Source organism: Scomber scombrus, chromosome 7, assembly GCF_963691925.1.
Source record: "Scomber scombrus chromosome 7, fScoSco1.1, whole genome shotgun sequence".
Classification (NCBI taxonomy): Eukaryota; Metazoa; Chordata; class Actinopteri; order Scombriformes; family Scombridae; genus Scomber; species Scomber scombrus.
Window position 1 is genome coordinate 29,418,982 of NC_084976.1, and position 14,504 is coordinate 29,433,485.

At 42.1% G+C, this 14,504-nt stretch overlaps 1 protein-coding gene across 1 annotated transcript in view; it reads left to right on the plus strand.

The window, feature by feature from the left end:
- Nucleotides 1–14,504, plus strand: part of sema6e (sema domain, transmembrane domain (TM), and cytoplasmic domain, (semaphorin) 6E) — a 110,871-nt gene that overhangs the window by 93,279 nt on the left and 3,088 nt on the right. The window lies entirely within an intron of this gene.

Consider the following 14,504-nt stretch of genomic DNA (forward strand, 5'->3'; position numbering starts at 1 on the left):
CTCGTCCGCTTTCATCCACACAACCCGCCTCAACTTTTTGAGAAGTTTTTTAAGACTCGAACAAAGTCGGAATACCCATTGTCACTGAACAAATTGGGACACGGGGGAGCTAATGGTGGTGGTTGATCCAACACAGTGATTAGTATCAGCACTGAGCCCATCATGCTGGAAGATGTCGGCCATTACGACTCAGCAGAGCCATCCATCCTGCATCTCTCTCTCCGTCTCTTTCCCAGAACAAAGACCACTTTGTCTGCCAGAGGCTTCGGCCTGGACCTCCACAGTCTCACAGTGCCTCAGTAGTCTGTAAAGCCTCCCTGCTGGAGGAATTACCACTCAGTTGGTAGCAAGACTTGATGAGCAACCCTGCTGCTTAATCCTCCGGGGTTCTCACCACCCCAATGCTTCACTGCACTGTTTGAAGTTCTCAACACGCAGTCAGATTCTGTCTCTGTTGTTTTTTGGTGTCTATTTTTTTTTTTCTAGTTGATTCACACAAAAAAGCCTTTTAAGTCTCTGCACTGAGGATCAATTATCAGCTTTCCGAGACAATAAAACACCCCATATGCCGAACAAAGCTGTTGTCACACGGGGGGCTCCATTCCCTGTTCGGAAGCACACCAAAGGCGCGGACGTTTTCTTTCTTCCATTTCCCTGTCACCCAAACAATCGCAGCCAGAAGAGGGAAGGGCGTGAGACAAACGCTTGGCTGCATAGGTAATCAAATGTTCCTCTGGTGTATAACCTTTTTTTTTTTTTTGTACTATAGCAACTGTAAAAGGAGGACAAACAATGAAATCCTGCCTGCACAGTTGGAATTACACAATTGTGATAAATTAAAGTAATGATGAAGTCCTGGAGCTATTGTCAGAGGTGCCAGGGCCAAACACCCCCTGGTGTACAGTTTTAATTTGCCCAGCGCAGATGGTGAACTGACGGGGCACCTCATTCAGAGTGAACGCTGTCAACTGGCTCACAGTGAGAGAGAGAGAGAGAGAGAGAGAACAAGCCCCTTTTTTTTCATTCAGTCTGGGTGTGAGCTCTGCAGAATGCTAACATTATGGCTGGCTTATTAGTGCGGGAGCTCAAGCCAATAGCAGCATGCTGCTCACAAGACCTCAAGGACAACAGAGAGCTAATAATGCAATCAAGATGTGGAGTGTGTCATCAAGATAAATGTTTGATAATACAAGGCCCGTGGCAGCAAATGCCCAGCATGTTTCTTGGCATGTTTTGAAATGATGGCCGTCATAATGTTTGCTGCTCTGCCTTCAAGGTGACGGAGAGTTTCTGTGAAACAGCTTGGGTGAGGTAGTGGAAAAGAGCTGTGGTGAAAAAGAACCATTACCTAGCCGGCCACCAGTATCTATTTCCACTTATCTGTGAAAACACTTAGCGGAGAGGATGCAGAGGAGGTTTAACAGTGGTAGGAGTTCAAGGCCATGTAAGAAAAAAAAAAGGAAAAAAGGAGGGATTTTTTTTTCTGTAAAATAAACTGGAGAACCTGGATTAAATGCTTAATGTGTGATTCAGAGGCAGAACTGTAAAGTCTGAAAAGTGAAAGCCAGTGGTTCACTCTAATCCTGATGGTTATGAATTCAAATGAGTTTACTCAGGAGTTTAATATTAAAGTGCTCAAACCTTTTGCTGCAATTGGTAAATATACTGTAGAAATATCACTAAAGGATATCAGTATACTGTATCTGTCTAGTCTGCAAACTGAGATGAAAAAATGTCTGATAGCTGTTTTTAAAATGTTTAAACTCTTCTTTTTTTTTATAAACTATGTTGGTTATTTTGTGTTTGGTGACATCAGCACAGCAAGAATTATTCTGGGCGATGGTGGATATGTCTCTGCAAATGTTCGGATGCCAAAATTACAATTTACTGGAGAGATTGAATGTGGATATTAAGCAGCTGGTAAAGTACACTGCAGCACTTTTAAATCATTGTTATCTCTGTGGGGAATTTAGCGGAAGGATTGAGGAGGAGATGAATTAACTCACGCTTGTGTGCTCATCATGTTGCTCACCATCATCACAGAGCAGAGCCTTTATGTTTAACGGGGTGACGGTTCTCCTTCCACTCAGGACTCACCCTCATTTCTCTGAAGTTGATTCTCCAGTCTGATTCAAGTTTCACATTTCACTAATCACTCACTCTGTTCCCCCACCTTCCTCCTCCTCCTCCTCCTCCTCCACCTCCTCCTCCTCCTCCCTCCTTCGCTACAACCACAGGGAAGACCACACCCACAAGCGCCAGCACAACCTATCATGGGGCAGCATTCCCAAAGGAGGCAGGTGACCCTGAAAGAGGTACAGGTCCTGATGGCCCTCCCTCCGTGGGGGAACAAGGGTCACCTGACTCGGAGCCAATCAGTGTGGAGATGGAGGGTAAGGGGGAGGGATGTCCGTCCTCAGTGAACTCTGACCTGCAGGGGATTGCACTGCTGGGCCCCAAACGCCTCACTGTACACTCTAACCAGACTGACCACTAACAAAAAACTGATGTTTCACTCTGGAAAACCAGTTTCCCCGCTTTCAGCATGCGTGCCTGCCGTTTCTTATAGCAATGACTCTCATCTCAAATGGCTAATACAACAATCCAAATCAACTATTTCTGCCCTTTATATCCAATATTGTAGCTTTTTTCTCATTGTTATTTCTGACAATGACTGATTCAAATAGAAGATGAGTCCAGACCAGTAAAATGTCCCGTTGAGGTCCGACCCATTAAATAACTCCCTGTGTGTTGGTTTGCATGCTAATGTGTGTCAATGATCTTCCAGAGTTGAAATATCACTTTCATTAGCTCACTAACACTTAACTCTCTAGTTAAACCAATCTCTTAGTGAAAGTCAGAAAGCATTACTAATTGATTTTTTCTTTTTTTTAAATCCATACACTCAATTAGTCTCAGCGTTACAGTACATGACATGATGCATAATTTCCCAGACAGCTTCACTTAATGTTTCCACTGACGATGAGATGGAGGAGCGCTGAATTATACGTGTTTAATATGACAGAAAACCACAGCGTTCATTATTATTATTATTATTCACTAAACGGAGATAAACACAGATTGCAGGAGAGAGCGAGTTTAAAGAAGATCTCGCTGTCCCGTTATGTTCAACCATACATCCCGATTGTACTCAGCACCAGCAGCCATCAATGTGAAAGATTTAATCCATTAAATAGATACTGCATCGGCTCTAATTAACTCCTCAAATCAAGTAGAGAACCTGTCTTAAGTCTTAACAACACATGCTCCCACTAGCCCTGCCCTCATCTTTTATTTAGCTCTTCAACACACACAAATATTCCCTTAATGTTTTCAAGCATATTAAAAAAATGCAAAGCACAAACCAGGTCTCTCTCTCTCTCTCTCTCTCTCTGTCTCTGTCTCTCTCTCTCTCTCTCTCTCTCTCTCTCTCTCTCTCTCTCTCTCTCTCTCTCTCTCTCTCTCTCTCTCTCTCTCTCTCTCTCTCTCTCTCTCTCTCTCTCTCTCTCTCTCTGAGCCCATTTATTTTACATTTATAATTATATATTTTAATTATGAAGAATACTGCAAACGTTTTTAACCCAAGCAGCCAACATGGACGTAACGTCAACCTCCAGACTAGCAGCTGGTCTAATAGTTCCTGTAATTACTTATTATTACAAGATATCAGTGTGTCCTGAGGTTTACAATCCATAATCTGAGATAAATTACTATAAAATAGAACTTATATTACTATACTTATATTATAATATTGGAATACATAACTAAACAATAAACACTCAAAAAAAGCCTCAATATTAAATGTTAGCTATAGAGTTTTATTGATGTTTAACTTTTTTTTAACCCTCCTGTCGTCCTCCCGGGTCAAATTGACCCCATCTCTTTTGACTGTTCTTTCTTTCCTTCCTTCCTTCCTTCCTCCCTCCTTTCTTTCCTTCCTTCCTCCCTCCTTACTCCTTTCTTTCTTTCCTTCCTTCCTTCCTCCCTCCTTTATTTCCTTCCTTCCTTCCTTCCTACCTCCATCCTTACTCCTTTCCTTCCTTCCTCCCTCCATCCTTACTCCTTTCTTTCCTTCCTTCCTAACTCCCTCCTTACTCCTTTCCTTCCTTCCTTCCTTCCTCCCTCCTTTCTTTCTTTCCTTCCTTCCTTCCTTCCTTCCTCCTTTCCTTCCTCCCTCCCTCCTTACTCCTTTCCTTCCTTCCTTCTTTCCTTCCTTCCATCTTACTCCTTTCCTTCCTTCCTTCCATCCTTACTCCTTTCTTTCCTTCCTTCCATCTTACCTTCCTCCTTACTCCTTTCCTTCCTTCCTTCCTTCCTTCCCTCTTTCCTTCCTTCCTCCCTCCTTACTCCTTTCCTTCATTCCTTCCTTCCTTCCTTCTTTCCTTCCTTCCTTCCTTCCTTCCTGTCCTTCCTTGACCAGAGGACAACAGGAGGGTTAAACATATACAGTGAACCACATAACATAATACTGAGCAAAGTTGGTCTTTATTGTGAAATCTCTCCAAGCAGATTCCAATTTAAGATAATAAAATCCAGCAAATCTTCACATTTCCGAGGGTGTAACCATCTATAACGTGCATTTCGCTTTCTGTTCACTCATTGCATCAAACCTCTAATCTTCCACATACTCTTTAACAATTGCACCACGCCATTTCCAGCTGCCCAAATAAATGACATGACCTATAAAATCCCAACCAGTTCTTGAATATTTAATTAGATCTTGATCCTCATAGGCTTTACTCTCATTATTTCTTACATTTTTAATATGACAGCACTCATACTGATTAACAAGAATCCAAGGAGTAGGAAATGCAAGTCAAACAGATAAATAAGCGGAGCTGGGAAGTGCAACAAAAATGTCTCGATGATCCTCGAGTGATCAGTAGAAACAACAGCTGCACAGTAACAGAGATATTGTTTGAGGGTTGTTTCCCCCCCCCCCCCCCCCCCACTTGAGTACTAGATCATATTCCTGCTAGTTTAGGAAGAAGATGTGGCTGATTTGGATGTGATTCAGGGAGGACAAGGCAGCAATGAAGCAGAGTTTTTTTGTCCTCTCCTTTGCAGCTTGCTTGCTCAGGCACCATGTCAGAAGTCCATAAATCCTCAGCGACTGAAAGAGGCTTCCTTTCACGCAGACAGACTCTGTGGCTGCAATGATGAGCTACTCAGGCTCAAATGAAAAAAGCCCATAACAAATAAATAACCAGCAGGGGTCTGAGCCAGGGAGTCAGACAACAGGGAGGGAGGAGGAGGAGGGAAGGCGATGGTGGAGGATGTAATAGAAACAGCAACGCAATCTATTTCAGCCAGAGTCTGTGACCCTGCTGGTTCAATCAGAAGAGCTGGGCGGGCGCGTTGATAAGGCAGAAGAGGAGCCGGTTTGGAACTAACAGCATCACAGTTCCAAGAGAGAGGCCTCCAATCTCTCTCACTTCCTGTCCATTTCTCACCAGATATCTCCTTTTTTTTCTCTCCGTGCCGTCTGTAGCAGCTTTGCAGCCGTGTCACAAATCTCCCAGCAGCCACAAGGTGGGCGAGTAAGACAACAACGCACAGATAGCGGCACCGAATATATAGAACAAAGACAGAAAGGAAGATACCTGGGCAGAGTTAATAACACTAAATTAAACTGGACACATGCAATGTTTCCATCGGTCAGTGTAAAGGTGAATTATTCTCTATCCTAGTCTTTTTTCTCTACTGGTGAAAACAAATGCCCCCCCTCTCTCTCTGCCCCTGTTTCCACCAATAATCTTAAAAAATGAAAACCACTAAGTTGCTTTTATAAAGGGTTAGCTCACCAAATAGCCACGGGGGTTGGAAGTTGCCAGGGCAACAAGAGTTAATGTAAACCGACAAGCATCTCTTAAGATCAGACGTGCAGATTTGAGACGTGAGTCAGTCTTATGAAGCAATAATAACTTCAGACTGGGAAGTATAAAACACTGGAAAAATGTCAATTTAGAAAAGTTTGGACCTGGAACAATATGTTACAGTAGCATATACATTATCATTTTCAGACCAGTTGACCTGAAAAGGACTTTAAATGCTCTCAGTCATGTAAAAACTTGTTGCCATGTCAACTTAATGATGAGCCTTCAGACCTGAAATACTACATTTGGCTGTTTGCTAATGCAGACTTGTGATTTTAACTCACCATAAAGAACTTGAGACTTTACTGGACACTTAAACGCAGTCAACACTGGAAGCGTTTCAGCCATGGTTTCCAAGTCTTCTGTCTCATCTTTGCATTGCTGATCCTTTTAAAGGAGTTTAGCCCTGACTTGGACTTGCCCCCCTAAAAGTTTCGAAATGACTCTGCTGCTCAGAAAAAGCTCCCCAAGGATTATTTTTCTTTTGGCAAACATCTCTTAAAGAACATTTGAGTAGAAACAAACCATATGTAAATCCACTTTATAAATGCCACTGAGATATAAACGCTATAAGCTGTGAATAAAAGGTACAAAGAAGGTCTTTCACTCAACACATAAGCCCTGTTAATCCTAAGCACATTTGTTTTTATGTTTTAATGTAACAGTTATGGACAGATAAAAAACTACGAGGTGAAATATTCACTCAGATGTGGGTTGGTGCATTACATTATGTAAACAGCAGGAAAGACTAAAAGGCACGGGCAGGAACCTGTTGACCTGCTGCTATTTAGAAACATACCAGCAGTCAGGTTTCCACTAGAGCGCTTTCTGGCGGGGGAATACGCCCACCTCTCCATTGTGTATGAACACACAGAGAAACCTGTGCGTTAGCAAAAAAAAAAAACGTTTTGCACTGGACTCCTGGATCTAGACCTCTCCGGTTTGTTTTCTCCCCCCCTAGTCCTGCACCTCTATTGTGATTTGACCTTTTCCTCGACTCTGTAGATGAACCAGCGTGGGATGGACTTAAAAAGCCAGGCTAGCAGCTAATTTAGCTGACAAGCACAGGGAGATGGCTCGATAATAGAATCAAGTGAAGCGGGCGTTTTCAAACTCATTAAAACACGACGGGAGGAAAAGCAGAGAGTGAACTCGGGCTGAACATTTTTCCTGGCGTCCTGGGGGGGGGGGGGACATCGATGCCAGCTAGTTTTCTAAAGAGTTATTTATAGTTCTGAAGACCATGGCAACAGACACCCCCTGTATCATCCAGTCACTGATAGAGCTGTGACTGCGTGTCCCCTTTAACCACCGTCACAATAGCTGCTTCTCACAGAGGTCTCATATCACATCATTACTTTTTATTAGTAATATTTGAATCCTTTTTTTTTCACAAAGAAACAAGAAGCAAAAGCAAAGTGACAGCATCAAATATTCATTTTCATCTCTGACCAGTTGAAAAATAAACATCATCTGTTCCTCAGTAGTGTTCTTTCCTTCCTTCCTTCCTTCCTTCCTTCCTTCCTACCTCCATCCTTACTCCTTTCCTTCCTTCCTGCCTCCCTCCTTACTCCTTTCCTTCCTTCCTTCCTACCTCCCTCCTTACTCCTTTCTTTCCTTCCTTCTTTCCTTCCTTCCTTCCTTCTTTCCTTCCTTCCTCCCTCCTAACTCCTTCCTTCCTTCCTTCCTTCTTTCCTTCCTTCCTCCCTCCTAACTCCTTTCCTTCCTTCCTTCCTTCCTACCTCCATCCTTACTCCTTTCCTTCCTTCCTACCTCCCTCCTTACTCCTTTCCTTCCTTCTTTCCTTCCTTCCTTCCTCCCTCCATCCTTACTCCTTTCATTCCTTCCTTATTTCCTTCCTTCCTCCCTCCATCCTTACTCCTTTCTTTTCTTCCTTCTTTCCTTCCTTCCTTCCTTCTTTCCTTCCTTCCTACCTCCCTCCTTACTCCTTTCCTTCCTTCCTTCTTTCCTTCCTTCCTTCCTCCCTCCATCCTTACTCCTTTCTTTCCTTCCTTCCTTCCTATCCTTCCTTCCTATCCTTCCTTGACCAGAGGACAACAGGAGGGTTAAACATATACAGTGAACCACATCACATAATACTGAGTAAAGTTGGTCTTTATTGTGAAATCTCTCCTAGCAGATTCCAATTTAAGATAATAAAATCCAGCAAATCTTCAAATTTCCGAGGGTGTAACCATCTATAACGTGCATTTCGCTTTTCTGTTCATTCCTCAGTAGTGTTTAAAAAAAAATGACCAACACTTCGCCACATTTCCTAAAGCTTTACTTTTCATGTAAGCAATACTTTAGCAGAGCGCAGCTGTCACTTCTTTCAGACAGCATGTGAAGTTGACCATTAAAATATATACTGTGAATACATTTTTAGATCTTAACAGTGTCAGATTGCACAGCTGCATATCTAAAACGTACTAATTGTGACGGTTAAATAAAAACTTCAAGCGGGCTGAAATTCATTGAGTGCGTTCAACTTTTTGTGACCCGACCGGCTACTTTTACATGATTTATCACAAGTCAAGCCGTGATCTGCACACACACACACACACACACACACACACACACACACACACACACACACACACACACACATACACACACATTTAATTGAGCTTTTGAAATGTTACTGCCAATGTAGACTCCCTGAGTCATAGTCGTGGTGTAATGGCACTCATTAAAGGTCATACAGAACTGGGCCATTTTTCCTTCAACTCCGCTCACATGCACTTTATGGCGATTATGAGTGACATCATGTTTTACTCCAAAAACACACTCTGCAGTGCGCTGTAAAAACTAACCTTAAAGGCATTACACATAGCGAATACATCACTTTCCATAACCAGCACTTCTAATGGATTTCTTATTCCGTCATGGCTATTAAAGCTCAGCTCAATGTCAGGATGGAGAGTCGTCAGCTTCTACTACGGGGGCCCACAGTGATCAAATCCACCCATGCAGTTGTCCTAGCTACTAGCCCTAACCCCTTACCCTTTTTAATCTGTCTCATTGGCCTCTGGGGAGCATTTCTCCCATTTTTACCTGCCTGTTTTCTTTTTCTTTCTTCTTTTTGACTTTCAGTTGGACTAACCCTTTAGCTGTACCTGCCTCCTTTGTTGAATTCTCTCTCACTGACCCCTTCTCACCGTCTCTTTACGATATGCATTTCTGGTTTTTACGGCCGATGGTTGAAACTGTGCGCAGGTGTTTGAGTGGCCTGCGAGCAGTTTCTCCGTCTCCTTAAAGCAGCAGTTCACTCCAAAGACAGCGCTATATGTGACACAGTGATAGATGTAGAAAATATATGTTACACAGTCTGATAAGTGTCTGCAAAAGGCCTTTGCTATTAAGGGGCGGTTTCTATTCCTTCGGTGCATGTACATATATTATCAGATATTAAGCTACAGCACCAGCATGAATTTTTGGGGGGAAATCACTGACTTTGGTGTGGACTGTCTCTTTAAGTTGGTTGGTAAAGATAAGATTCTTCCAGTGCTGCCTTTCCTTCTCAAGTGTTTATCATCACAGGACCAGTTGAAAAGTTTGCATTGGAACCATTTTTTGCTTTACCAGTATCTGAATGGCTAGTAAACAGCTCCTCTTTTTTTACGTTTCTAATGCAACTGCATGTAAAAGAAAAATGATATATGAATAAAAAAAAAAATAGATGCATGTGCTCTGCCTGGTTGAAGGAGCTGTAAGAAGTTAATCAGAAGCCACTTTTAAAGGGTCCGATCACCCAAATTACAAACTAACATATTTTCCTACTTACCCTTAGTGGACTAAAACCATGCAGATAGTTTAATTCAGATTTTATGATATTGTGAGATATCTGCCTTTTGAAAATGTTGCCTCCACCAAATACAGTTAAGATGAATTGGACAATATTATCGGTAGAGTAGTTCCAATGGAAACTGTGAGGTTGCTTCATTATCCAAAGTAAAGTAACAGGAAAATAGGGCATTTGAATTTTTCATATGATTTGTGATGTGATTCACCTTTTGTATGTATTGGAGTGGCAGCATGAATTTGGAAAAATGGATATCTTAAAATCTGGATGAATAACACTAAACTATCTGCATGAAAAGTGTATGAAAATGTGTTTTTTTTGTCATTTAGGTTAACAGACTCCAAACGTATGTGAGTGTTTGAAACAAATTGTCTACTTCTACTTGCAAAACTTGACATTCCCTTCAAAGCACAGGTGTAAATATTGAAGGACTTCATACAGACAGTGTGGTTCTGATTGCCAGATGCCGCAGCAACGCTTAATTTACCAGTATTCAATCAAAACGGTGGTGAAATCTATGCTCTGTATGCATCAGCACACCTGGAATGAAATGCGATGCTCATTACCACTACTTTTCAATTGGAATGGATCTGTTACATTACACCATATCACCTTAGCTCGTGTGCATATATTAAACTGCATCCAATTGGCTGAGCACTGAGGTGGAATATTATGCAAATTCCTAATAACAAGTGTACATGATTGAATTCACTCAGTCAGCAGCCAGAGCTCTGCACACATACAGCACATATACTTAAAATGTGTGCATGCGTGCGTGTGTGTATGTGCACCGACGCACACAATCCACTCTCTGTTTGCTAACCATGTCTGTCACTGCACAGACATCAGGTATTAAAACTGTCAAATTACTGAAGCTCACAGCAACAGGGCCGAGCTGCTCTGCTTTTTACCGGGATTTGAAGGGGGGGAAATAATTCATTTGTTCCGATCTTCAACCTCAGGCTGTCTTTCAAAGAGTTAAATTGTTATTTTTAGTGTAGAAGAAATAAATCTTAAGCATGAAGGGACGGGGAAGGAGGGGGGGGGGGGGATGGTAATGCTTGCCAACAAAGCCTCGGGCCATTTTGTCTCATTGGCTTCTCACAGGGATGGAGTAGCCATTAAGGGAACAATTACATGCACTTGTAAGCTTGCAGAAGCAGAAACTAATTAGGGCTATTTTGGAACGTCTTCACTTGATGCGCAAAAATAGTACACAAGTAGTTCTCCAGGTTACAAAGTATTTAAATGAACCCTAGAGAAAAGCAGGATACAATAGAAAAGTTAAGAGGAAAGGACAAAGTTGCTTCTCAGTCTAAATAATTTTGTATCTGACCTTGAAAGCATCGTCTGAAATCAAAGTCCTGGCCAATATTTTTAACTTACAAAACGACTTCTTACACAATTGAGCAAGTATGAAACTTCAAAGTGTTCAGATTACAAGTAATTGGTGTCATGGAAAAGCTTATGAGCGCTGTATTGTTAATGAAGTTGATTTAAAATGTCTGCAAGAGCTCGCAAAGACAGCAGCCATTTACTTAATCACTTACATGCTTTAAGAGAAATCGTAACTTCCATTGTAATTTGTTTTCAGACTCAACTTAATCACCTGCAGGACACAAAAAAAGCACCTCACGCATACAAACAGCCAGCCCTGCTTACTTTATTTCCCTTATGCACAAACCATCGGCAATTAGCACAACGCAGCACAGGCATCGCTGTACAAAACCTGGCTGTTTACATAACCTACCACGCTGTCTATTTTTAACAATATGGATGTAATCATAGAGTGCTTCTCTTCCTACGGCGCTGTGGAGGAGCATGAGGGTTGTTCTCCAACCATATCACAGCTGCCGCAGAGCACCCAGGCTTCAAAACCCAGCAGAGTGACGGTCTGTCACTCACCCCATCACGTCTGTCTGTCACTCTGCCTCTCTCCCCATCCTCCTCCTCCTCCTTCAAATCTGCTCATCGCTCATAGATTCACTCATTCTCTCCATCTCTGGCTTTCATCCCGACTCTTTTTCTTTGCTTTCTTTGAGTTCCCTCACATTCACTCCCCTCTTCATTGCCAGTTTGTCAGCAAGGTTGAATTTCATCCCTTCATGTCCCTCTTCGTTTTTTTCCCCCCTGGCTGTCACCATCCCTCTCTCTCTCTCCTTCACTCCCTTTCCTCCCTTCCCTCCCTTGCCTCCACTCATGCAGCCCATCTGTCTTTTTTTACCTTTTGGCAGACTTGGGTATCTCTATATTAAGCCTCCGCTGAGTTTAGACCGTGTTGAGTTGACACAGAAATATAATGTGACAAGTTAAGAGACGAATACTGACTCTGAAGTTACGTATGTAAACATTGAAGTGAAGATGTGAAACGAGTGTAAAGCGGCGTTAATTAGCACCTCTACTCGAGGGGACGATTTCTGCCCATTAACAGACTTTGTCAAATTAAGAGTGAATATATTTTTATTGTAGATGTAAATACCAGTTTTTAGTATCCAGGCGCTCATAAAGCTCTGCAAAGAAAGCCATTCATGCTGTTGTCCAACACCTCCTGTGCGCCACCTAGCTGCTCGCCAGACTGTCAGTATGATTCACAGGATATTAATTTCACTGTGACCGGTGGCACCATATGTCCCACATACCCAATTATTGAGTCATCCAGCCCGCTCCTGAAACATGTTGTGACAGGTTTGTTTGTAGGCTCTGGTTTTGTTTACCTCAGCTGCACGTTTCACCTCCTATTGTGCCACTTGACTCATACCCCGTTAACCAGGAGGCACCCTTCAATAGACCCTGTGGCCACAGTGAGGGGGGGGGGGGTTGTCGCAGTCCAGGAGGGAGTGGATGACTCACAGGTACCAGGGCGCCGCAGGGGTGACAGGAAGCAGAAAGCACTGTGATGAGAAGAGCATTTCACCGCTCATTACAAAAAGCTGCACACCACTGCCACCACAAGGACACTGATCAGTTAGAACCGAAAAAACTTGAATCCGCGACCATGCCGCAGAGCTGATTGGCGGCCTGTGTAATGAGACCCCCCCCCCAAAAAAAAAAAAAAACTGTCCCAAGATTAAGAGAAGAGGTATTAACAGGCTCACTGCGGCATCACTTATGATTGCCTCTCCCACTGGAATTGCAATTATGATTTATGACTTTTTAATGTGGTCATAAGTCGAGGCAATCACAAGAATAAATGGCTGAAAATTGAGGATTGTTAATTGGAAGTTCCATTCAAAGCACTATTTCCAGAAAGATTATAGTGCACCACTGTATCTCTGTCTTTGTTGGCGAAATGGTTGCAAAGAAGAAACCCTTGAAAACGAATGTAGTGATACATGACAGAGATGATACGGCTTTACAATCACACCTGTTAAAGGTCTGGCTACAGATAATGAAAAGCAACTAAAAAACTAGACTATCACAGCAGCTTCATGACCTAAATAATAAACTCTTTTAAAAAATGATTGTTCCAGAAACAGTGTACATACAGATCAGTCATGACAAGTCAGATAAACCTTGTTTGATTCTAATTTTACCGTATCCGACCCCGTTTGTAACAAGATACTGTCATATTAAAGGTTTATGACGACATGAGGTAAATGAATCGTCTTTCCATATATCATGGGGTTGTGTAGTTATCGTGGTGTCAGGTGCCTTTTGAGGATTAAGACAATGAGTTTGGATTGCGCTCATGTGTGCTCATGTGGATCACTGATAAGATTTGACTGAACTCTATGAAGCCTTTGATCAGGTTTTCTACCTCTGTGATACCCTTTTATATTTCCCTCCATTTGCATACAGTGAAGAAGACATTATTGGTCTTAACACACACACACACACACACACATAACCTTTAATATCACTGTCTCAGGAGTTTATGTAGGAGGTTTATTTGCATCTTCCATTCAACTAAATATTAGATCATTTCTAGTCTCAAAAGGACTGTAGAAATTCATAACTTTTGGCAAATTTGTATTTTGTTCAGGTTTCATCATAACGCTAACTGAAAAATCTTGACACGCCAGGGAGGGTTGGACAATAAGATAATATTGTTCATATCTTTAGACACTTAAGATTTGTCTGCATTGTTTCTCCAGAGATCACTTTTCCTTCAGTTTCTCTGGTTGTATGAGGCCATGCGGACAATGTTACAAATCAAAGATTATAACCGCTTAATTGCAATGTCGAATTGATAGGATCTTTTACTACAGTGTGATGAATTAGCTGATATCTGGTTATATTATCAGTGAACAATATCTCCCTGAAAATTTACCACATCAGGATATACTTTACATCACCACCAATATACATAAAATATTCATCCAGAAGAGCATTTTCATGAATTTCTATAAATATCTTCGTATGAATAGTTTTCTGGAGCAAAGACTCTTCATTCTCTCACGTTTGGGTGACTTATTTCAGAGAAAAGATTAATGCAGACCTAATTATTGAAATGGTCTCCCTTCTACTCCTCCACCAATCACCATCCTCATCATCGTTCTGAACATCTCATAAACTATCATTAAGCCTGATTTAGACATCATCATTTTCTATTTTCATTCCTCAACGAAAGCTTTAATTAGCTGTTGAATTTAACGTGTTTGGAACACCTGCATTTTTTCCCTCCTTGGTGCAGCTCAGCCGTCCCCCCCTCCGCAGACTAATCAGTTTCACAGAAACTGTCATTAAGGGCGGAGAGAAGGGTCTGACACCACAGATGGCAGCAGCCTCTTGCAAATGAGCTCTGATTACGAGAGGTGGCAGGTTTCACTCCTGTTATTATCGCTGTCTTTCACGCCATTAGGCTAACACAGTGCTAGGGTCACATC